At 50.7% G+C, this 23508-nt stretch overlaps 1 protein-coding gene across 4 annotated transcripts in view; it reads right to left on the reverse strand.

The window, feature by feature from the left end:
• Positions 1-14517, reverse strand: part of LOC135218436 (SPRY domain-containing SOCS box protein 3-like) — a 222151-nt gene extending 207634 nt beyond the window's left edge. For 2 of the 4 annotated variants that reach the window (XM_064254749.1, XM_064254750.1), the window contains exon 1: positions 14159-14509. The gene's annotated coding sequence lies outside the window, so the exon portion shown is untranslated. Of the gene's footprint in view, positions 1-14158 lie in introns of all 4 variants that reach the window. The other 2 variants (XM_064254748.1, XM_064254746.1) reach the window with 2 other exon arrangements.
• Positions 14518-23508: the final 8991 nt, after the last annotated feature.

A 23508-nucleotide genomic window follows, 5' to 3' on the forward strand; every position in this document is an offset into this window, starting at 1 on the left:
GACAGGAACCGGCCGGTCTGCCTCCCTGAATTTTGCTGATTATGCAAGTACTGCGGGGAAGACCTGCCCTTCTACCCGGTGTCTATCAGCATACCCATGTACTTCATCTTCTTGCTTGGGTTCTAGATCGAACTTCTCGTAGTTTATCACGATCCCCAGATCGCGACAAAACTTGAGGAGTCGATCTCTGTCCTGCAGCAACTGCGAGCGGGAGCTCGCCAGGACCAGCCAATCGTCGAGATACCTCAGAAGACGTATCCCGTGCGAACGGGCCCAAGCTGACACCAGAGTGAACACTCGCGTGAAGCACCTTTGGGGTGGGGCTGTTTTGCACAGACCGAAACAAAGTGCCCTGAATTGGTCACAAGTACCGTCCTTCCCGTCGAAGATGAAGCGGAGGTACTTTCTGGAGGACTGATGGATGGGTATTTGAAAATACGCATCCTTCAAGTCCACTGAAAGCATGAAATCGTTCCCCCTGATCGAGTCGAGCACCGAGCGTGCCGACTCCATCGTGAACCGCGTCGTGCGAACGAAGCGGTTCAGGGGAGAGAGGTCTATCACCGGACGCCAGCCCCCCGATGCCTTCTCTACTAGGAAGAGGCGGCTGTAAAAGCCCGGTGATTGGTCCTCCACGATCTCTACAGCTCGTTTCGCCAGCATGGTCTTGATCTCCTGTCGAAGAGCGTTGTCCTTTGATGATCCCCGGACATAGGTTTGTAGGTGGACCGGTTTGGAGATGAGGGGGGGCCGAGATTCGAAGGGTAGTAGATATCCCTCCCGAAGGACGTCTACTATCCAGTTCTCGGCGCCGTAGCGCTGCCAAGTTGCCCAATGGCTCGCTAGGCACAACCCCACTTCCGGCAGCAGGTGAGGGGGAACGCGCTCCTAGCGTTCCCACCTCGTTTCGACTTCTTCCCACCACCTCCTCGGGGAAGGAGGGTGGGCTGGGAGGAGGGCTGGTTACGGCCTCCTTTAGCAGACGTCGAAACAGCAGGAGTCTTCACACGGGGTTTACACGGTGCAACCGTCTTCACCGCCAGTGGAAGCGCTAGCTAAGCTCTTAGGCTTAGCCGCAGTCGCTTGAGATTGCCCAGTAACCTTCGAGACTGCCTGGTGAACTAAGCGGTCACTGTCATCAGTGCGCCGCCTTTCCACCGCAGCGTCCACCATCTCTCCGGGAAAGAGAGCGGGGGAACTCCTAATTGGTCCATTGCGAAGCCCGAGTGCCGCCTCACGCCCGGCCCCCTTGGTCACTCGGGTAAGGAACTGCGTCCCTACGTCGAAGAACCAAGTTTGGCCCACAGGTTAGCAGGTCTGATGGGCGAGGTAACGAGATAGCTCTTCCTCCAGACTGGCACAGTCTCCTGAAAGAAGCGTCGTCTTCGAGAGCAGAACTCCCAGAGCCGGCCGCTACTTTGGATATTGTGAGGGACCACAAATCCAGCCAAGAGACTGCTGGAACGCTGCCATAGCGGTAGATTCCAGGGCAAGTGCCTCCTGCTGCGAGAACCAGAGGTTCTCCGACAGGAGCTGCTGCAGGGACACACCTGGAGTCAGCCTCGCTAACTCCGGGTTAACCTGTTTTGGCAGTATCGGGTCTTCCGAAGGCACGTAAAATCGCCTCTGACGCTGTAGAGGAGGAGGAAGCAGCTTAGAAGACCGTCCGGATTTCAGCGAATCCTCTCGCCCTGAGACGAGATTCTCGACTTGATCCAGGACTGAGTCTGCAAGCTCCGATCGCGGCAACCCCACCATCATTTTGGGTTCCTTCTTAGGACCCCAAAATGACTCGAGCCGGGACGTGGGCTCGGCCGGTGGTAGCGGCGATCCTTCCGCAAGGTCATTATGCTGACGAATCAGCTTAATGACTTCTGCAAAATTCCTCTGTATCTCGGGGTGGAGTAACTGCGTCTTGCGGAGTAGGACCGTCCAGTCCCTCCAGCAAGAACAGATCCCGAGATACACCTCCCTCAGAAGGAGGAACAGCGGCAGACCCCTGACGGTCACCTCCAACTACTTGCGCGTATGTTCTGGTCGGTCCTAGAACCGTGCCTGATCCATACGGCGTCATAGCGGGATCGCGAGCGGCGCACCTCTCGCGATCACTCCTCGGTACCTTGCTCCTCCCGGTGTAGCCCGAGGAGGTTGAAGGTACAGGAGAGGCAGACCTGACGCTCCCCCCTCGCTCGCTGGCAGGACCAGCGTGCGTGGGGGGCTGCTGCTGATCGTCAACCCGCGGTGGCGATCGAGCAGCAGGCCTAGCCTTGCCGCTCGCCTGGGGCGAGAGGCTCGGCTGAGAACGTCGACGCTGATCTCTAGCGTCAGGCGAGCTGTTGCTGGTTACCGTCTCCGCCCGGTCCCTATGGGAGCGGCGGTCAGGTGACCTGCTAGGCTCGCTGTCGCGGTGAGACCGGCCAGCGTCCTCTCGGCGCGTCGAGCCGCTGGTACCAGCCGTGGCTGGTACCGACGGCCGCGGGGACCCCTTCCTCGCCTCAACCCGTGGCTGGTCAGCGACCGTCACGTCAACCCGAGCAGCCAGTTGGTCGCTGCGAGAGCGTCCACTGGCCTGGCGAGAGTCGTGTGCACGACTCTCGCCAGTCTTCTGCTCCGCGCCGCGGTCTTGACGGCGAGCGAGCTCGGGCGTCAAAACTTTGGCTGGACGGTCTCCCGTGGAAGAGCGTCCACTCGGTAATTCTCGCGAACGAGAAGCGGCCGAGGACGGATCCTGATTTAGCGGCCAGAACCGCTAACACCAGTGTGAGGACGTACCAGCCGAGGCTGGTACACCTCTGGTCCCGTCCCGTCTTTCTCTTTGCAGAGGAAGAGACGGGCCCCGTTCCCGAAGGAACAGGAGGACCAGCAGAAGAGCTCCCCGAATCGCCTGAGCGAGACGGGCCCTTAGAAGATCCCGAAGGAGTCTTCTTGGGGGGGAGGAGGCAGCCTTCTTCTTCTTCGGCTGGGTAGCCTTAGAAGTCGAAGGGGAAGAGGAGGCAGCAGACGACGAAGAAGACGACGAAGACGACGACGACACCTTCCTCTTCTTCTTTGCCAGGCTCCGCAGGACAGACGTCAGGTCTTCCATCCAGGAGGGAGCCGGGGCAGTTGCCGAAGCAACAGGGCCCGACTGCACCTGTCCGGAAGAACCTGAGACTGTAGCAGCACCACCAACAGCAGGAGCGACAGGAACAGGTACAGGAACAGCAGGAACAGCAGGTACAGCGTCTGAAATAAAAGGAGCAGCAGGGACAGCAACAGGTACGGCAGGTACGGCAGGAACCACAGGAGAGCCAGGCGTCCTGTCGGCAGCTACCGTCATTCTTGGCACTGGCGGCAGGTCTAGGGGAGTACTCTTAGGGCAGCGGAAGTCCGGGGTCGGCAACACAAAGAAACCAGGTGGCGGTGGCACCGTCCTCTTTGGCACGGCAGTAATGGGTTTGTGCACCGCAGCTGTAGGCGTCACCGTCATTACATGCGGCGTATACACAAGATGCGGTGGCATGCCATAGGCTGGTGTTTTGTTAATAGTGGTTAGTGGTAGTGGTCACCACCCATAGAGTGACCACTGCCGACCCCGCGCCCACCGCTCAATCCCCTGAATACTTGGCACTCCCTGCAGTCCCAGCGACTCCCACACCTGTCCAAGGTCGTCCTTCACTGGTGGCACATCTGCGGAAGCAACAGTCGGGTTAGTAAGAGGGGTTCCCTCGCGCCTGGGGGGAGAAGAACCCCACCCAGAGCGGACGGAAGACCCCGAATACAACTGGACGTCCGGGTAGCGGGCGCCCTCCTCCACACTCGACGGATCGAGTGAGGAGAAGGACTCCGCTACCCCCCCCGCAGGGGAAGGCGCGAAACGTGGGGGCTGACCGGGAGGCAGGAAGGAAGACGAAGTGTCAGTTACCAAAGGAGTCACTGGAGAGCTTTCCGATGACTTCTTTGGAGGCCTAAGTGTCTTCCTGCCCTCGTACAGAACCCACTGCGCCTCGGACCAATTCATACAGGTAATACAAGGCTCGTCCCGGGAGCATTCTCGCCCCCGGCAACGAGTACAAACCTCATGTGGATCTACGTCCACGAACGATCTAAATCCGCCGCATCTACGCCCCTCCAGCCCGGGACACACTCTACGGGCGACTGGGGGGCGCGGCGAAATATGACAATTTGTCGAAAATTGCATTTTTCCTAACTATACAAACCTGAGGTCCTTTAACAATAGGAAGGTAACTAGCGGCAGCTGGGACGGTCGTAAGCTTCGAACAAGGGGAGAACGGTAGTTAACTGCTTGTCCGATCATCACTTTTGCTTTAGGCCCATGCAAAAAGTTGCAGAGTGAGGGGTGGTATGAGGTGGGACTATATGTAAAGGACCTCAGGTTTGTATATAGGAGGAAAAATGCAATTTTCGACAAATTGTCATTTGTTCCGATACGTAATACAAACCCTCGGTCCTTTTTTAACAATAGGAAGACTCACTTCTTGGTGGTGGAATCTGAGTCTTTTTGGTGAACAGACTGGTGTTCGTCCAACTTGGAATGCCTCCCTGGTCGTAAGGAGCAAGGGAGGGATCCAAACCTCTGTCCGATTGATCGGGGTGTGCACCGCAGGATCAATGGTCAGACCTCTGAGCCAAGTACTAAGAGAGAGGCAAGCGTATCTCTTCGTACCAGCATTGCAAGAACTTGTTCCTGTACAGGAGCCAACATAAAGTTATGGGTTTGTCTCAAGTAGGCATCCACTCCTTCCCCCTTGTTGGAGGGAGTGGAGGATATTTGCTTCTATCCCTAACTAAAGGGATAGATTGGGGCTCGGTTTTGAGGTTAGCTTACCTGCATCGGATTCCTTCCAGCATGGTGACGACCGTGACCCTCTGCCCACAGGTAGAGAGAGAGAAAGATGGAGAAGAGAAGCCAGTCGCACTCTCATTCAACCATTCATTCCTACAGTCACACCAGGAATCGATGCTGTTCTGCCTGCTCGGGTGCTGGGTAAGCTTACACAACGTGTTGAGCAGCCACCACACAGGTTTTTGTCCCAAGGAAAAAAAGTTATCCAACGGACTTGTGGGCAATACCCTCCAAGAAGGTAGAAGGACGTGAAGGTAGTCTGGTTGGCCCAGACACCTGCCTTCAGGACCTGCGCCACGGAGAAGTTCTTGCGGAACGCCAAAGAGGGTCCAATACCTCTGACTTCGTGGGCTCTCGGTCGGAGCGTACGGATGTCGTCACTACCATCAGCCTCGTACGCTCTCCTGATCACCTCACGCAGCCAGAAAGAAAGCGTGTTCTTGGATACTTCTTTCTTGGTAACCCCAGTGCTAACGAAGAGGCGTCGACACTCAGGCCTGAGGTGTCGAGTTTTCTTCAGATAGCGCCGTAGCGCCCTCACAGGACAAAGCAGCATCTCATCCGTATCGTTGTCGGTGAAATCCATTAGGGAGGGGATTGTGAAAGACTCGAACCTGTCGTCAGGGATCGACGGATTCTGAGTCTTAGCTACGAAATTCGGGACGAAACTCGAGCGTCACAGATCCCCAGCCCCTGGAATGTTTAACATTGAAGGACAGACCATGAAGTTCCCCTACTCTCTTCGCCGATGCCAGGGCCAGCAAGAAGAGGGTCTTGAGGGTCAGATCCCTGTCTGACGACTCTCGGAGTGGCTCGAATGGTTTTCGAGTCAAACTCCTAAGGACGAGAGTCACATCCCACTCAGGGGGCCTGAGCTCCCTGGGTGGGCAAGACCTTTCGAAGCTCCTCATTAGCAAGGAGATCTCGAACGAGTTCGAGATGTCCAGTCCCCTCAGTTTTAGGACGAGTGCCAGTGCAGCTCTATACCTTTAACCTGTGGGTACTGAGAGGAGCTTCTCTCGGCGGAAGAAACACGAGGAAATCCGCTACCTGCTGAAGAGTGGCTCTGAGAGGAGATAGACCCCGTCTACGACACCAACCACAGAAGACGGCCCACTTCCCCTGGTACACAGCTGCAGAGGACTGTCTGACGTGTCCAGCCATCTCTGTTGCTGCGCTGCGAGAAAAGCCTCTCGTTCGCAAGAGATGGTGGATAACAGCCAGCCGTGTTAAGTTGTAGGGACTGGACTGCTCGGTGGTACCGCTCTACGTGTGGCTGGGCTAGAAGGTTGTGCCAGTGGGGCATCTCTCTCGGTTCTTCTGCAAGAAGAGCCAGCAGGTCCGGATACCAAACGGCTTGAGGTCGTTTGGGAGCCACCAGGATCATCCTGAGATTGGGAGTGACCAGCGCTCGGCTGATCACTTTCCGAATCAGACAAAAGGGAGGAAAGGCGTAGACGAAGAGGTTGTCCCAGGGGTGTTGGAGAGCGTCCTCTGCAGCTGCCCATGGGTCCGGCACGGCTGAGCAAAAAACTTGAAGTTTTTTGTTGTGCCGGGTGGCGAACAGGTCTATGACCGGACGCCCCCACAGGTTGAAGAGCCTTTCCGCCACTTCTGGGTGTAGGGACCACTCGGTCCCTATTACCTGATCCCAGACGGCTGAGCTTGTCTGCTACTACATTCCTCTTGCCTGGAATGTAGCGTGCTGACAGCTCTATCGAGTGAGCCGTGGCCCACTCGTGCACCTGCACAGTCAACTGGTGTAGCGGGAGAGACACTAGGCCCCCCTGCTTGTTGACGTATGCCACTACTGTGGTGTTGTCGCACATCAACACCACCGAGTGTCCCATCAAGCGGTCTTGGAACTCTTGGAGAGCGTAAAACGCCGCCTTGAGTTCTAGGACATTGATGTGAAGGTGCTTGTCGTGATGGTCCCACACACCTGCAGCCAGCAACTCCTCCAGGTGTGCGCCCCATCCCTCGGTCGATGCGTCTGAGAACAGCAGCATCTCCGGGGGGGGAGTGCGTAGAGGCACTCCTCTTAAGAGGTTCCTGTCGTCGAGCCACCAGGCTAGGTCCTGCCTCACCTTCTCCGTGATGGACACGGGGAAGTAAGGTGGATCCTTTACCTGTGACCAACTCTCCCTTAGTCTCCACTGAAGAGACCGCAGGTGAAGACGTCCGTGAGGAACTAACTTCTCGAGTGACGACAGGTGGCCGATCACGACTTGCCATTGCTGAGCTGCCTGTTTCCTGCCGAGACAGGAACCGGCCGGCTGCCTCCCTGAATTTGCTGATCCTCAAGTCTGCGGGGCGGACTTGAGCTGCTACCTAGGACTAATCGATCAGCCGTACCCGCCAGGGTATACTTCATCTTCTGCTTGGGTTTCGAGATCGGACTTCTCGTAGTTTATCACGATCCCCAGATCGCGACAAAACTTTAGAAGTCGATCCCTGTCCTGCAGCAACTGCGAGCGGGAGCTCGCCAGGACCAGCCAATCGTCGAGATACCTCAGAAGACGTATCCCGTGCGAATGGGCCCAAGCAGACACCAGTGTGAACACTCTCGTGAACACCTGTGGGGCGGTTGAGAGACCGAAGCAAAGTGCCCTGAATTGGTACACCGTCCCGTCGAAGATGAAGCGGAGGTACTTTCTTGAGGACTGATGGATGGGTATTTGAAAATACGCATCCTTCAGGTCCACCGAAAGCATGAAGTCGTTCTCCCTGATGGAGTCCAGCACGGAACGTGCCGTCTCCATCTTGAACCGAGTCTGGCGAACAAATCGGTTCAGGGGAGAGAGATCTATCACCGGGCGCCAGCCCCCCGATGCCTTTTTCCACTAAGAAAAGGCGGCTGTAAAAGCCCGGTGACCGATCCACTACGACTTCTACAGCTCGTTTGGTCAGCATGGTCTTGATCTCCTGCCGAAGAGCGTCGTCCTTTGAGGATCCCAGAACATATGTCTGCAGATGGACCGGGTTGGAGGTGAGGGGTGGCCGAGATTCGAAGGGTAGTAGATATCCCTCCCGAAGGACGTCTACTATCCAGGTCTCGGCACCGTAGCGCTGCCAAGTTGCCCAATGGCTCGCCAGGCACCCCCCCACTTCCGGCAGCTGGTGAGGGGGAACGCCGTCCCTAGCGTTTCCCACCTCGTTTCGACTTCTTCCCAGCACCTCCTCGGGGGAAGGAGGGCTGGGAGGAGGGCTGGTTACGGCCTCCTTTACCAGAAGTTGAAGCAGGAAGAGTCTTTCCTCGGGGCTTCGATGGAGCAGCCGTCTTAGCAGCCGAGGAAGCGCTAGCTTAACTCTTAGGCTTAGCCGCAGTTGTACGAGGTTGCCCAGAAACCTTCGTAACTGCCTGGTGAACCAGACGGTCACTGTCATCAGTGCGCCGTCTTTCCACCGCAGCGTCCACCATCTCTCCGGGAAAGAGAGCGGAGGAACTCTTCATTGGTCCGTTACGGAGTCCATTTACCGCCTCACGCCCGGCCCCCTTGGCTACTCGTGTAAGGACAGCGTCCCTACGACGGAGAACCAAGTTGGCCACAGGTTTGCCGTCTGATGGGCGAGGTAGGAGATGGCCCTACCTCCAGACTGGCACAGTCTCCTGAAGTCGGGGTCGTCTTCGAGGGCAGCGCCCCCGGCGTCGGCCGCGACCTTGGATACTGTGAGGGACCACAGATCCAACCAAGAGACTGCCTGGAAAGCCGCCATAGCGGTAGCTTCTAGGCCCAGTGCCTCCTCTGCGAGAACCACAAGTTCTCCGACAGGAGCTGCTGCAGGGACACACCTGGAGTTAGCCTAGCTAGCTCCGGGTTAACCTGTTTGGGCGGTATTGGATCCACTGATGGCACGTAGAACTTCCGCTGTCGCTGCAGAGGAGGAGGAAGTAGCTTGGAAGACCGTCCTGACTTAAGTGAGTCCTCTCGTCCTGAGACGAAATTCTCCACCTGGTCAAGGACTGAGTCTGCAAGCTCAGATCGCGGCAGTCCCACCGTCAATTTGGGTTCCCTCTTCGGGCCCCAAAATGACTCGAGCCGGGACGTGGGCTCAGAAGGTGGTAGCGGCGATCCTTCCCCCAGGTCGTTGTGCTGACGAATCAGCGCAATAACCTGGGCAAAGTTCCTCTGGATCTCAGGAGTCACAGCGTCCTGAGGAGTAGGACCGTCCAGTCCCTCCAACAGGAGCGCTCTCGAGACCCTCCTCCTTCAGAAGGAGGAACAGCAACAGACCCTGACGGTCGCCTCCAACCACTTGCGCGTACGACCTGGCTGGTCCTAAGACCATGCCTGGTTCGTGCGGCGTCGTGGCGGGATCGTGAGCGGCGCACCTCTCACGATCACTCCTAGGTACCTCGCTCTTCCCGGTGTAGCCCGAGGAAGTTGAAGGTATAGGAGAGACAGACCTGACGCTCCCCCCCCGTTCGCTGGCAGGACCAGCGTACGTGGGGGGCTGCAGCCGATCACCAACCCGCGGTGGGGATCGATCTGTAGGCCTGGTCGTGCCGCTCACCTGTGGCGAGCGGCTCGACTGAGCACGTCGACCCCGGTCCCGTGCGTCAGACGAGCTGCTGCTGGCCACCGTCTCCGTCCGGTCCCTGTGGGAGCGGCGGTCAGGTGATCTGCAGAGCTCGCTTTCGCGGTGAGACCGGGTTGAGCGTCCTCACGGCCGTCAAACCGCTGGTACCAGCCGAAGCTGGTGCCGTTGGTCGAGGGGACCTCTTCCCAGCCTCAACCCGTGGCCGGTCAGAGACCGTCACGTCAACCCGAGGTACCGGCTGGTCGCTACGAGAGCGGCCGCTGGCCTGGCGAGAGTCACTTGCGCGACTCTCGACAGTCTTCTGCTCCGTGCCTCTGTCATGACGGTGAGCAAGCTCAGGCGTCTTGACTTTAGCTGCACGGTCGCCCGAAGGAGACCGTACACTCAGACCTTCGCGAACGAGAAGTCGAGCCGGTACCTGGCTTAGCAGCAGTGCTACCAAGACCAGGCGCGGATGTACCAACAAGTAGCCAGCACATCCTTGGTCCCCGTCTTCTTCTTCTTCTCAGAAGAGGAGAGGGCCCTGTTCCCGAGGGGAACAGGAGGACCAGCAGAAGCACCCCCGTCACGCCAGAGCGAGACGGGCCCTTCGAAGGTCCCGCAGGAGCTTCTTAGGGGGGGAGGAGGCGCCTTCTTCTTCTTCGGCTTGGAAGCCTTGGAAGTCGAAGGGGGAGAGGCGGCAACAGACGACGAAGAAGACGATGAAGACGACGACGACATCTTCCCTCTTCTTCTTCCTCTTCTTCGTCAGCTCTCTCAGGACGGACGTCAGGTCTTCATCCACGGAAAAGTCGGGCCAATTGCCGAAGCAACACGCCCCGACTGATCCTGTCCGGAAAGACCTGAGACCGGTGCAGCACCTCCATGACGAGACGCGACGTGGGCAGGGGCAGGCACGGCAGGAGCGGCAGGAAACACAACCAGCAGGACCAGCACCATCAGGACCAGCACCAGCAGGACCAGCACAGCAGGGACCAGCAGCAGCAGGACCAGCACCAATAGGACCAGCACCAGCAGGACCAGCACCAGCAGCAACATCAGCATGAGCGTCCCGCACCGCGCGCTTCGTAGGAGCGGCGCGAGGGGCTGGGCCAGCAACACTCGCTGCAGGTACGGCAAGGTACGGCAGCATAGTCCGGCGTCACAGACCTCTCCATTTCAGCCAAACTCATCATTGGGACGGGCGGTAGATCCAGGGGCGAACTCTTGGGACAGCGAAATAAGTCGGGAGTCGGCAGCACATAGAACCCAGGTGGCGGCGGCACGCCCCTCTTAGGTACGGCAGCGATCGGTTTTTGAATTGATGCCGTTGGAGTCACCGACGCAATGTGTTGCGTGTACACCACATGAGGAGGGGCGGCGTACGCTGGTGTGGACACAGTATTGGTCGTTGTTGTGACTACACCATGAGTTACAACTGCCGACCCCGCTAGCCGTTGAATCAAGCCCTGGATACTGGGGGCGCCCTGCAGTCCCAACGACGCCCACACCTGTCCAAGGTCGTCACTCACAGAAGGTACACCTGAGGGAGGAAAACAGTCGGGTCAGTTAGAGGGGCACCCTCACGCTTGGGGGAGGACGAACCCCACCCAGAGCGGACGGAAGACCCCGAATACAATTGAACATCCGGGTATCAGGCACCCTCCTCCACACCTCGACGGATCGAGTGAGGAAAAGACTCCGAAACCCCCCCCGCAGGGGAAGGCGCAAATCGTGGGGGCTGAGCTGGAGGCAGGAGGATGCCACAGGTTATCCGTAACCTCCAAAGGAGTCGCTGGAGAGCTTTCCGACGACTCCTTGGTCGACCTACGCCTCTTCCTACCCTCGTACAGCACCCACTGCGCCTCGGACCAATTTACACACACATTACATGGTTCGGCTCGGGAGCATTCTCGCCCCCGACACCGATAACATAACTCATGAGGATCAATGTCTGGGTAAGAGCGGAATCCGCGCATTTACGCCCCTCCAGCCCGGGACACACTCTACGGGCAGCTGGTGGGCGCGGCGAAAGCTCTTCTTGATCCATGATTAATTAATTCACTTCACTCAATGAAAAATGAAAAAAGAGTACTTACAATTTCATTCAGACCACAAACAAACCAGTCAGAAGAAATTGTAAACATCCAAAGCACACGACGAAATAGCGGGCAGAGCGATGACGAACACGTCCTGTCACACCACGGCCGAAAGCAAAAGTGGTTCTTCACCGCCCGGGCGCGCAGCGCGCGCACGATCGGACAAGCAGTTAACTACCGTTCTCCCCTTGTTCGAAGCTTACGACCGTCCCCAGCTGCCGCTAGTTACCTTCCTATTGTTAAAGGACCGTTGGAGGGTTTGTATTACGTATCGGAACAACTCCATTTCTTGATCACTCATTTTAATTAATGAATAAAGAAATGCACAAGTACTTACAATTCATCCACACTCAACTAAACCAGAAAAGAGGGCTGAATACTCAAAGCAAACGACAAAAGCGGGCAGAGCGATGACGAACACGTCCTATCTCCACACGGCCGAAAGCAAAAGTGATTTGTTTACCTCCCAGTCGCGCGGCACGCGACGATCGGACAAGCAGTTAACTACCGTTCTCCCCTTGTTCGAAGCTTACGACCGTTCCAGCTGCCGCTAGCTACTTCCTATTGTTAAAGGACCGAGGGTTTGTATTACGTATCGGAACAAATTAAATTTGATGCAATTAATAAATGAAAATGAAAAGAATACTGCATTGCAAATCCACTTTCATGCATTCTATCCATAAAAATAAGAGGCTCGTGCCGAGCGCAATCACGCTCTCGGCAACGAACGCACAGGGTAAAATATAATGAAAGGAGTACTTACATCTTTCAGTTACACACTTTCGCCCAAAATACATGACTCGGCGCGAGCGCGCCCGCCCTCAGCACCGAGACATAATTCAAGGGTATCAATTTCATGAAAAGAGCGGAAATCGCCGCATCTACGGCGATAGCTCCATGTTGGCACATAATTAAGTAATGAAAATGAAAACAGTGTACTTACAGTTTCATTTTCAAGTCAAACAAAACATTAGTAGAAAACACAATATAAACAAAGCATACGACGATGAAGCGGGCAGAGAGCGATGACGAACACGTCCTTCACACCCGCGGCCGAAAGCAAAAGTGATTCTTCACCTCTCGGGCGCGCGGGCGCGCGCACGATCGGACAAGCAGTTAACTACCGTTCTCCCCTTGTTCGAAGCTTACGACCGTCCCAGCTGCCGCTAGTTACCTTCCTATTGTTAAAGGACCGAGGGTTTGTATTACGTATCGGAACAAATAATTACTTAAATTTGAGTCAGAATCGAGTTACTTTTTCAATAATGAATATTTTCAAATTATGTAAAATATTGATGTTTTACTATTTATTTAAAAAATTATCAAAGTGCACTCTTCGTCGTCTTCTTCTACAAAACAGTTGTTTACTCGGTGAGGATTGTTGTGATGAAAGTGCCCCAGCGTCTGTGGGTACAAGTGGTGTGCGGATTTATCACAGGAAATGGTTAGTTTATTGACACAAGCGACTCCGTAAACATCGAGATGGCGTCAATCTTCTAAATACTTCGAGTTGTAAGTAAAAATGTTGAACGCGTTTTGGTGAGATTTGCACTACGTTTGACACCGTTTTCACTACCCTCTGTTTAAATCTTAAAATTTGGCCTTAATTTCTAACTTTGGAGAAAATACTTACTTTGAAAGGAGAGTAGAGGTCTTTAGCTCCGTTTCTCACCAACAACAAGTCGCGACTGATGCCCATCTCCGATGTCAGGACGCGTTATAATGTACTTATTTTGGGATTGTCCAAGCTGATCGTACATGGTCCACTCTGGACCCTACGGTTTTTTACCCTAGGTAACTACCGAACTCCCTTGTTCAAAGCTTACGACCATCCAGCTGCCGCTAGTATAGTTACCTTCCTATTGTTAAAAGAACCGATGGTTTGTAGCTATATTGTACTGGAACAAACCATTGTTTAGGTAGGTAGTAAATATTTCTGGGTACCTAGCCTAATTCTCTTCAGTTTTGTTATACCTAACTAGGCTTATAACAACGACCTACCTATACTCTGTTTTTTTCCAACTGTCCATCCGCCTGTGGTGTTTTTGTATGTTAACACTGCGTCCCAGGCTGTAAATAGTTACGCTATGTGTAAGTTTTAGGTAAATACTAAAAGGATATCTGGGTGTACATTTGCAACTGTTAAGTGTTTTAATAATTTACTGTATGCGAATTACACTGTTAATATTCGAAATAGGCTAGGATATTATTATTAGTACCTATTGTTGAATGTAAGCTGAATGTAACTAGGTAGTATCTAAAGCCCAGGACGCAGTGTTACCAGACGCAAACACCACAGGCGGATGGACAGATGGAAAAAAACCGAGTACCTATAGGCTAGGCTAAGTACCTAGTAGGTAGGTATACTACCTAGCTAGGTATAGGCTATTCCATAAAATTTTCCTTAGAATGGAAGTTTGGCAACGCCGTAAATGACTTTCGTCCCAACAAAACCCTCGCCACAGATCGGTAGCCACTAAGTACCTAGCTGTACTAGCTACCTAAATTACTACCTCGCTACCTACCTAAGTATAGTACTACTAGTAGTAGGTACTATACTAGGTCTAGTAGCTGGGTAGTAGCCTAGCCTACGACACTGCCGTACGCTTACTTGGGACTAACTTTTAGCCCATACTGACTAGTTTTAGCCTCCCGTTATGTTATTTTTCCTTTTATAAACTTACTCTCTCACCTTTCATTACACGAGAGACCTAAGCCTCTTTTGGTGCAAAGCTCTTGGTCAAAATGTCATTTAACAAACAATTTAAACAGTCGTCCTCAAAACGAGTAGTATTAAGTTGAGTGCTCCTCCTATGTAACGGCTCAAACACATTTTTGATACATTCCTGTGTCTGTGCTGCTTCTTGCTTATACGTATTTATTTGAGCCAAAATTTCCATCGCAGTTTCTCTACTTTTTTGACGGGTATCGTTTTCGCGGTGTGATATTGACTGATGAACCATCCTTAGTACAGAACCGAGAGATTTGGTCAGCTGAAAACATTTGATAATTAGGAGAATTCAGGTAACTATGCATGCTAGGTAAACTTCTAATATTTAGATAAGAAAATCTCATTTGATATTGTCTATAATCCTCGATGGCCAAGTGCAAATGTTTTAATAAAGGATTCTGATTGCTATAAAAGTCTATATTTGTGGAGACTTTAATATATGTATAGACGAGCCAGAAAGTCTGAACGTGAACGCAGTCGTCTTTTCGAGTTAATGGACTGGTCAATAATGCCGACTGTACTGCACAACTTCGACTGTTCACACATTAAATCTCATTTTAAGCAACTGAGAATGAAATAACATCTTGTCAGTTATTGGTAAGGAAGCGGAGTAGGAGTGCATCAGAGAATAAATGGAAATATAAACATTTCTTGTGATCATGGTAACCTTGATCAATTGAGAGCAGACCTGTGTAAGTTGTCACCTACTAACACTGTGAATAAAACTGAATATGATGATTGTGTCCGTTGATGAAGAAATTCGTAATTATTGACGACAGATCACCTCGATGCGATGGTGAAATTCCTGAGACTTGTGAGGGCTGAAATCAGACAAGGAGAAAGCTCTAACTTTATTGAATGTTGTTTGAAATTAAGCTGGCCTTGTGCCAGCACGGGCTCTTGCTCCTAGAGTAGCCCGTAGTCTTTATTGAACAGAGACGGCTGTATAAGAGGCATTAGTGTAGACAGAAACGTAGTGTCCGTCACGCACACACATACAAAAAGGGAGGGAGCCCCTGCTGCGATTGTGTATCTTCGCAGCTGAAAATATACATATATCTTTGTGCAGAGAGTACCTACATTTTTACATATATATAGATATAAGATATATATATTATAGACTATATGATATAATACATACATAAAAAATCACAGTAGATGCACGTGACTTCATAAATAAGCGAATTCCACAGGAAAATGATAGTCAGAAATCCAAGCGCTTTCGTCTTTACTAAGACATTGTCAAGGAGCGAATGAAATACAATTGTAGAGAAAGGTCTCAGGTACACAACAAGATCAAGAATACCAGATGGTTAATTGTCAAAAGGGTAAAAATTAAAAGAGATAATCCAGGATTATCGGATATCACACGGTCACAAACCTAAACAGATTGACCCTCACCGAAATGACAAAGTTTCTTTACAGTCCAAAACATGTAAAAACTGAATATATTAATTTTGTTGCTTATATTTATCTACAACTTTTTTCATTATGAAAGCATCAAGTTTAAATGAACCAAGACTTAAATTTAGAACATTTTTATTATTTGACTTGATGAAACAAGATTCAATGATATTCCTTTTAACTGTGTCATTACATGGAATTAAGGCTCTTGATTGCCTCCAGTTAATAGGATGGTCTAAATCTCTCATATGTACGAATAATGCATTCGATATTTGCCCAGTTCTCACAGAATATTGATGTTGTTTGAGACGTTGTGAAAGAGATTTACCGGTTTGTCCGTAATAGACTTTATCACACTTTTTGCAAGGAATTTCATATATGTTTTAGGGCTGTATGCCTTGTATAATAAGGCGCCCTATGAGGTAATGTTAGACTTGCGATAATCTTACGCTAAGTCGGTTGGTATTGCACTTCCATATTCATGGGAGTGACTTGGGGTTTGTAGATCACTTACGAAGTCGGTATTATCTTCTTGGGTTATGACGACGATGTGTTAAACTCATGATGATTCGGTGAGGAGGTTCTTGTAGAAAACACGAAGTATAAAAATATATATATTCTTCTGAAGTTTTACATGGTGAAGATCAGGTATGATTGTACAAGTCTTCTAATAACGATAGCTTGATCGCTTCTGCCAATGATGATGGCTAATTCTATTCTCTCTACATGATAAAGCTTGGGTAAAGAGGTAGGCTACAGGTCTTCTAATGACGATAGCTAACTCTATTCTGCCCTACTACCATCTCGGTTACCAGTCATAAAGGAACAGACAGTAGTTCGAACATATGAACACACATACAGATGACATAGTTACATACGAACACACAATCAAATGAGACACGCTACAGATCACGTAGGACGTTTGAATTATAGGTCGCGGTAGTTGTCTCAAGCAGGGAGCTTGGACTAATGTTTATAAACAATTGAATGACTACAGGTGACGGCATGTTATCTTAGCCTACTTTTATTGTATACGTCATCTTTAGCGTCTCTAGTCTGATCACATTCCTGCAAGCAATCTGGTTGACCTCTTTAGTTTTAGTCTTTTATATATATGGACTAACATTCCATATTTTTATTATGTAAACACTTACATATGCAGCCTGGAAGATCTTTAGGAGAATTTTTGATTACTAAACTCTTGACATTAATATTACTGAAAACAACATTTATGTTAAAAAGCTTTAAAATTCTAGGAATATCTAAAAACCTTTCATCATAGGGTAATTTTAGAATGTCATGCTTACTAAATTCAAGTTTGTCATTAGTTGAATAAAATGTTTTTTTAGCTCTTTTCCATGCCACATCTACAAAGGTCCTTGGGTATTTAAGTTTCATTGCAATATCATATAGATAGTTTTAATTTCAGCATCAATAAACTGTGGGCTACAGACACGTAAAGCCCTTAGAAACATCCCAGAAAAAACAGAGAATTTAACATTTTGATGGTGATTGGCGTAGTAATGAACAAAAGAGACAATGTTAGTTGATTTTTGAAAGACTGAAAAGGTGAAATTTCTATCATTTCTATGGACAGTTACATCAAGAAAATTCAAATTACAATTTCTTTCTTCCTCTACAGTAAATTTTATAGAAGGGACTAAATTATTGAGATTATTAAGGAATTCCTGGAGATTTTCGTGAACTGGCCAAATACAGAAGATATCATCCACATATCTAAACCAAATAACTTTTTGGGGCAAAATTCTTGGTAAGAGTTTTGTCTAAAAAAATTCCATGTAAATATTGCTAAGGACAGGAGATAAGGGATTACCCATAGCCATGCCAAACTTTTGTACAAAAAATTCCCCATTAAAACAAAATTTACTATCTTTGATACATAACCTTATGAGTTTAATGAGGTTTGCCACACTTAAGGGAATGTCATGACGTTCTAATTCCTCCTCCAAATATTCAAGTAAGTCATCTACAGGCACTTTTGTAAATAAAGAGACAACATCAAAACTAACCATATTAAAATCAAAATTCAAATTTAAGCTATTCAATTTGTTTATAAAATCAACATTGTTTTTAACTTTCGTGTTAGAAATGTTTCCTACCAAAGGAGTAAGAATTTTTACAAGCCATTTAGATAAATTATACGTAACTGAGCCCACTGAACTAATGATTGGTCTGATAGGGTTATTGATTTTATGTGTCTTGACTAAACCATACATATAAGGTAGGGATGCGCATTGCGGTGTAAACTGTTTAATTAAATGGTCCAAGCCCTTCAAAATGGATTTAATTTGTTTATTAAAATGGGAGTTCACTGTCTGTGTAGGGTCAGACCTCAGTTTCATATAAGTATCAGTATCATTTAGCAATGTCATTATTTTACTTATATAGTCACTTTTATTCATTATTACCACTGCATTAGATTTATCTGCTTTTGTCACTTTAATTGTTTCGTCTTCTTTAATTTTCTTAAAAGCCTGGAGAAATTTAACGGGTACATTAGGGGGAGAAGGTGTACAAATAGCACCATACACAATACCTTTACAAATATTGATATCATCAGGGCATAGGTTTTGATTAAATTTTTCTAAATAACAAAAGGATTTTGAGATGTCGACACAGTCCAGGTTACCATTAAATACACCAAAGCTTAACCCATATCCCAAAGCCGCTGTCGTAGCACTATCCACTGGTTTGTCTGATAAATTAATCATGAAGTCCACGTTGGCATGCTTAGTCCAGTCGCTTTCAGCAATAAGATTCTTCAGCTTGACTTGAAGCTTCCTTTCAAGATGGTTGCAGCACTTTCTCAATTTTCCGTAGCAATAACCCAGCATCCGATTCTTCCAATCGACAGGAACCGTCTGATTAAAGCCATACCGTCTGTTTCTAAGTGTACGAAATGCATCATCTACTTCCACTTTTGTGATGTCGATGTGTTTCTGAAGTATGATGTGTTGAAACTCGTCGAAAGGTCACTCTGCTAGACGAAGAATATATATATACTATATATATATATATATATATATATATATATATATATATATATATATATATACATATATAAAACGGTGGATTGGCCGTGAAATGCTCTACATTTTAGTACAAATACTCGCCCCCGCAGACAATGATGGTTAGCGGAATCTTTTGGGGGGTTGGATTCCATCCGTCAGGGGACGTCTTCCGGGCCATCGTCGTCCGGTGAGTCGGGAAGCAGGATGTCGCTCCTGGTTCGACTGCTTTCCTTGGGCAGCCCTGGCGACGTCTGGGAACACTGCCAGATTCTGGCGAGGCTGTTCTGAGGTAGTGTTCTGTGAGGGCCTTCTGCTGGGTCGTCTTTGTTGGGAACGACGGCGGACTTCAGTTTGTCTATCGAGACTCAGTCCTCGCGGCCGCCGATCAAGACGAGGAACACTTCCTCCCGGCGGATGACGCGCTGCGGTCCTCGGTAGGGTCTCGTTAGGGGCAGGTGGGTGGCGTCGTTCTGTATGAAGAAGTACTTGCAGGAGTCCAGGGCCCTCAGTTGGAACTGCTTCCTCCTGTCGGTGTAGGTCTCTCGGCAGGGAGCGAATTTCTGGGTGGCTGCCTGGTGCCTTGCCGGTGGGATGTCAGGGTCATCGCTGTCGGCAGGGAAGAATTCACCTGGCACTGTCAGGGTCTCGCCATAAACCTCTGCTGGTGAAGGGTCACCGTTGGCTCTGGGGGGCAGTACGTAGGCCGAGGAGGGGCCACAGTAGCTTTGCCTTCCAATCGGGGCCTGTGCAGCGTGCCATCAGTGAGGCCTTGAGGGAGCAGTGGGTCCTCTCCACCATGCTGTTGGCTGCGGGATTGTAGGCTTTGGTAGTATGGTGCCAGGGAGGTCCAGAGTTGTGAGGTGAAGGCAGTTCCCCGGTCTGTAGTGATGTCATCTGGCAATCCGAAGCAGCTGATCTAGCTGGATAGGAGGACTTCGGCATAGGCGTCTGCAGTGGCTTCTAACATCAGGGTGGCTTTTGGCCACCTGAAGGACCGGTTGATCACTGTCAGGAGGTATCTGGCTCCATCAGATGGGGGAAGGGGCCCGATGACGTCGACGTGGATATGCCCGAATCTTTGCCTGGGTTGAGGGAAAGTGCCTATTCCCAATTCAGTATACCTTCCTGTCTTGTTGCTCTGGCACATGATGCAGTTCCTGGCCCACTCCTGGGAGTCTCTCTTGATGCCTTGCCAAACAAACCTTTCTGTCATGAGTCCGGTTGTTATGCGGGGCGACGGGTGTGAGAGACCGTGGATCACGTCAAATACCTGCTTCTTCTGGGAGGCGGGTATCAGGGGCCGTGGGTGGCTGGTGCTGGTGTTGCAGAGTAGTGTTATCTTAGAAGGGCTGAAGGGAATGTCCTCCCATCGGAGGGCGGTGATGGCAGTCCAGTAGGCTGGTACTTCGGGTCAGAGGTTTGCTCAGGCGCTAGGTCCTCGTAGTCTACTCCGAAGTGCATGGAGTTTATCTCGATCCTCGAGAGGGCGTCGGCTATCGGGTTCCTATTGCCGGGGACATACTCGATGGAGCACCGAAACTTGGAGGCAGCCGTGAGGTGACGTTGCTGTCTTGCGGACCAAGCGTCGCCTACCTTGACAAAGGCGTGGACCAGCAGCTAGTGGGCCGTCCTTATGGTGAATGGGATGCCTTCCAGGAGGTACTTGAAGTGTTGGATGGCCTTGTAGACAGTGAGGAACTTGCTCCAGCTTCCTTCTTAAGAAGGCTAGTGGTGTGGGGACCCCGTTGACCAGCTGTTCCAGGACAGCGCCGCATTCGGTGTTGCTGGCATTGGTGGTGAGTGTCAGGGGCACGTCGGGGTCCTGGTGAACCAGGGTTGTGGGTCTGCTGAGGGATGACTTGGTGGGGTTGAAGGCACGCTGTTGGGTTTCTCCCCACGTCAGCTTCTTTGGCTTGCCCTTCAGAACCTTGGTCAAAGGACACATGATGCGGGCGATGTCCGGGATGAATCTTTTGTAGTAATTCACCATCCCAATAAACTCTTGGAGGGCCTTGATTGTCGTCGATGTCTGGAACTTCTCCACTGCAGCTACCTCTGATGCCATGGGACGTACTCCTGCTGGAGTGATCTCATGGCAAAGGAAATCCACCTTCTCTGCGCCAAAGGTGCACTATTCGAAACAGACGACAAGCCCATTCTCCTGCAGGTGCTTGAGGACAGCCCAGACATGGTTCAGGTGCTCCTCCGGCAATCTGGAAAATATGAGGATGTCGTCCACATAGCAGATGCAGAAGGGTAGGTTGCTGAGGATGCTGTCCATAATGCGCTGAAAGGTGGCTCCGGCGTTCCGCAGGTCGAAGGTGGAGAAGGCAAACGCGAAGGACCCAAAGGGTGTGATGATCGCCATCTTCGGGATGTCATCGGGATGGATGGGAACCTGAAAGTAGGATGATCGCCGTCTTCGGGATGTCATCGGGATGGACGGGAACCTGAAAGTAGGACTTTAGGAGATCAATTTTAGAAAAGATATTTGCTCTGCGGAGGGGCCCGGTGAGGTCCTGCATGTTTGGTAGGGGGTAACTGTCGGGTGTGGTGATGAGGTTCAGGTGACGGTAGTCACTGCAGGGCGTCCACGTACCATCTGCCTTCTTACCATGTGGAGGGGGGACGGCCACGGGCTCATGGCCTTCCTACAGATGCTCATTCACTCCATTTCCGCGAACGCGTTCTTGGCTTCCTGAGGGAGCTTTGGCGGGAGGCAGCGGAACTTGGCGTGCGTCGGGGGGCCCTTGGTGTCGATGTAATGGTATACACCATGCGTGAGATGGCTCCTGCCACCTGGCAAAGCTCGGGTCGGAAGACGTCCGTGAACTCTTGTAGGAGGGAGGCATACCTGTGGGGGAAAACAGAGCAGATGGTGAGTGCCCTGGGTCCTGTGGTAAGTGGGCAAGAGAGGCAGGTCTTGGTGTCAAGGAGGCATTAGCGGGCTACATCCACTAAGTGCCCGTGGTGGAGGGATGGCATAGACAATTCAGGAGGTAAGTTTCTCCTGACCATCCAACTATAAAGGAATTTATAAGTGCTTTGAAAAGGGAACAAGCTTTGAATGAACACAATACACTTATAAAAAAACTAGCGGTTCTTATAGTGCCATGCATCTGAAGAACCTTGTTACCTCTTTCAATGATCCAACCAATATATTAGGCTATTTACGTGGAATTGCTCACAACCTCAGATTCTAAAAATAAGTAAATAAATAAATAAATGAAAGTAATAAATAATTAAACTAAAAATAAAAATAATTTTATATTTCAATCAAATTTATCATGGAAATTGTTTTATATTTTAAAAAATATTCTTGATACTGTGAGGACTGAGTAAGATGAAGAGAGCGAGTGAACTAACTTTATTCAGCAAATGGGGTTGTACATAAGGCGGTGTGTGGACAGAAGTGTAGTGTCCGTCACGCACACATGAACAAACATAAACAAAAAAGGGACAGGGCCCCCCCTGTGAATATATTTCTTCACAGATGAAAATACATCAATAATTTTACATAGAGAGAACAGATTCCTGATGTATATACATCAAAAGAAAGGGTGTAAAATGCTCTACATTTTAGTTCCTCAAAGAAAAAGAGGACATATGGATATACAGATTTTTACAATGGAAGGGCAAACATTCGCCCGAATGTTGTCCTTACAAATACTCCCCCCCCAAAACAATGATTACGTAGAATTGTTGGATGACTAACGGAATCTTGCAGGGAGCTGAAGGAGTCCTCAGGTTCATGATTCCCTCAGTTGAGGGGCGTATTGCATCTCTTCCTCGTCTTGAGGGCCAGAAAGCAGGATGCTGCCCCTGATAGTGGGCCTGGGGGATTTGACTGCTTTCAATGGGCAGCCTCGATGACGTTTAGGGGCACTGTCAGGAACCAGCAGCATCGGGGTTTTGCGAGGGCCTTCAGTGGGGTCGTCTTCATCGGGGATGATGACGGCTTGAGGTGATCTATCAAGACCAGGTCTTCGCGGCTGCTGATTGACACAAGGAATGCGTTCTCCTCCCGACAGATGACTCGGTGTGGGCGCCAGTAGGGCCTCGTCAAGGGCGGGCAGGCGGCGTCGTTCTTCACAAAGACGAACCTGCAGGAGTCCAGGGTTTGCGGGCAGAACTGCTTCGTCCTGTCGACATACATCTCTCAACAGAGAACGAACTTCTGGGCGGCTGCTCGCAACCTAGCCAGGCGAATATCAGGATCATTGCTGTCGGTGGGAAAGAATTTGCCTGGCACTGTCAGGGTCTCCCCGCACACCTTCTCTGCTGGGGAAGGGTCACGGTTGCCTCTTGGGGAGGTACGGAGACCGAGGAGGACCCGGGAAACCTGTGCCTTCTAATCAGGGCCCTGACAGCGTGCCATTAAGGAAGCCTTGATGGAGTGGTGGAGCCTTTCCACCATGCCGTTGGCTGCGGGATTGTAGGACGTCATGGTGTGGTGCTTGGTCCCCATCAGGCGTGCCAGAGAAGACCAGAGCTCTTGACGTGATGGCTGGTCCTCGGTCCGTCGTGACGTTGTTGGGCACCCCGAAGTGGCTGATCCAGCTGGTCAGGAGAGCTTTGGCACAGGCGTCTGTGGTGGCTTCTGACATCGGGGTGGCCTCTGGTCACCTGGTAGACCAGTCGATCACTGTCAGGAGGTATGGCATCGTTGGATGGAGGAAGAGCCTATCCCCAATTTGGTGTGCCTTTCCATGTCGCTACTCTGGCACGCCATGCAGTTTCTAGCTCACTCCTGAGCGTCCTTCCAGATGCTGTGCCACACAAACTTCTCCGTCAGGAGCCTGGTTGTCGTGCGGGGCAATGGGTGCGAGAGTCCATGAAGGACGTCGAACACCTGTTTCCTGCAGGAGGCAGATA

The sequence above is a fragment of the Macrobrachium nipponense genome, chromosome 9 (assembly GCF_015104395.2).
Source record: "Macrobrachium nipponense isolate FS-2020 chromosome 9, ASM1510439v2, whole genome shotgun sequence".
Taxonomy (NCBI): domain Eukaryota; kingdom Metazoa; phylum Arthropoda; class Malacostraca; order Decapoda; family Palaemonidae; genus Macrobrachium; species Macrobrachium nipponense.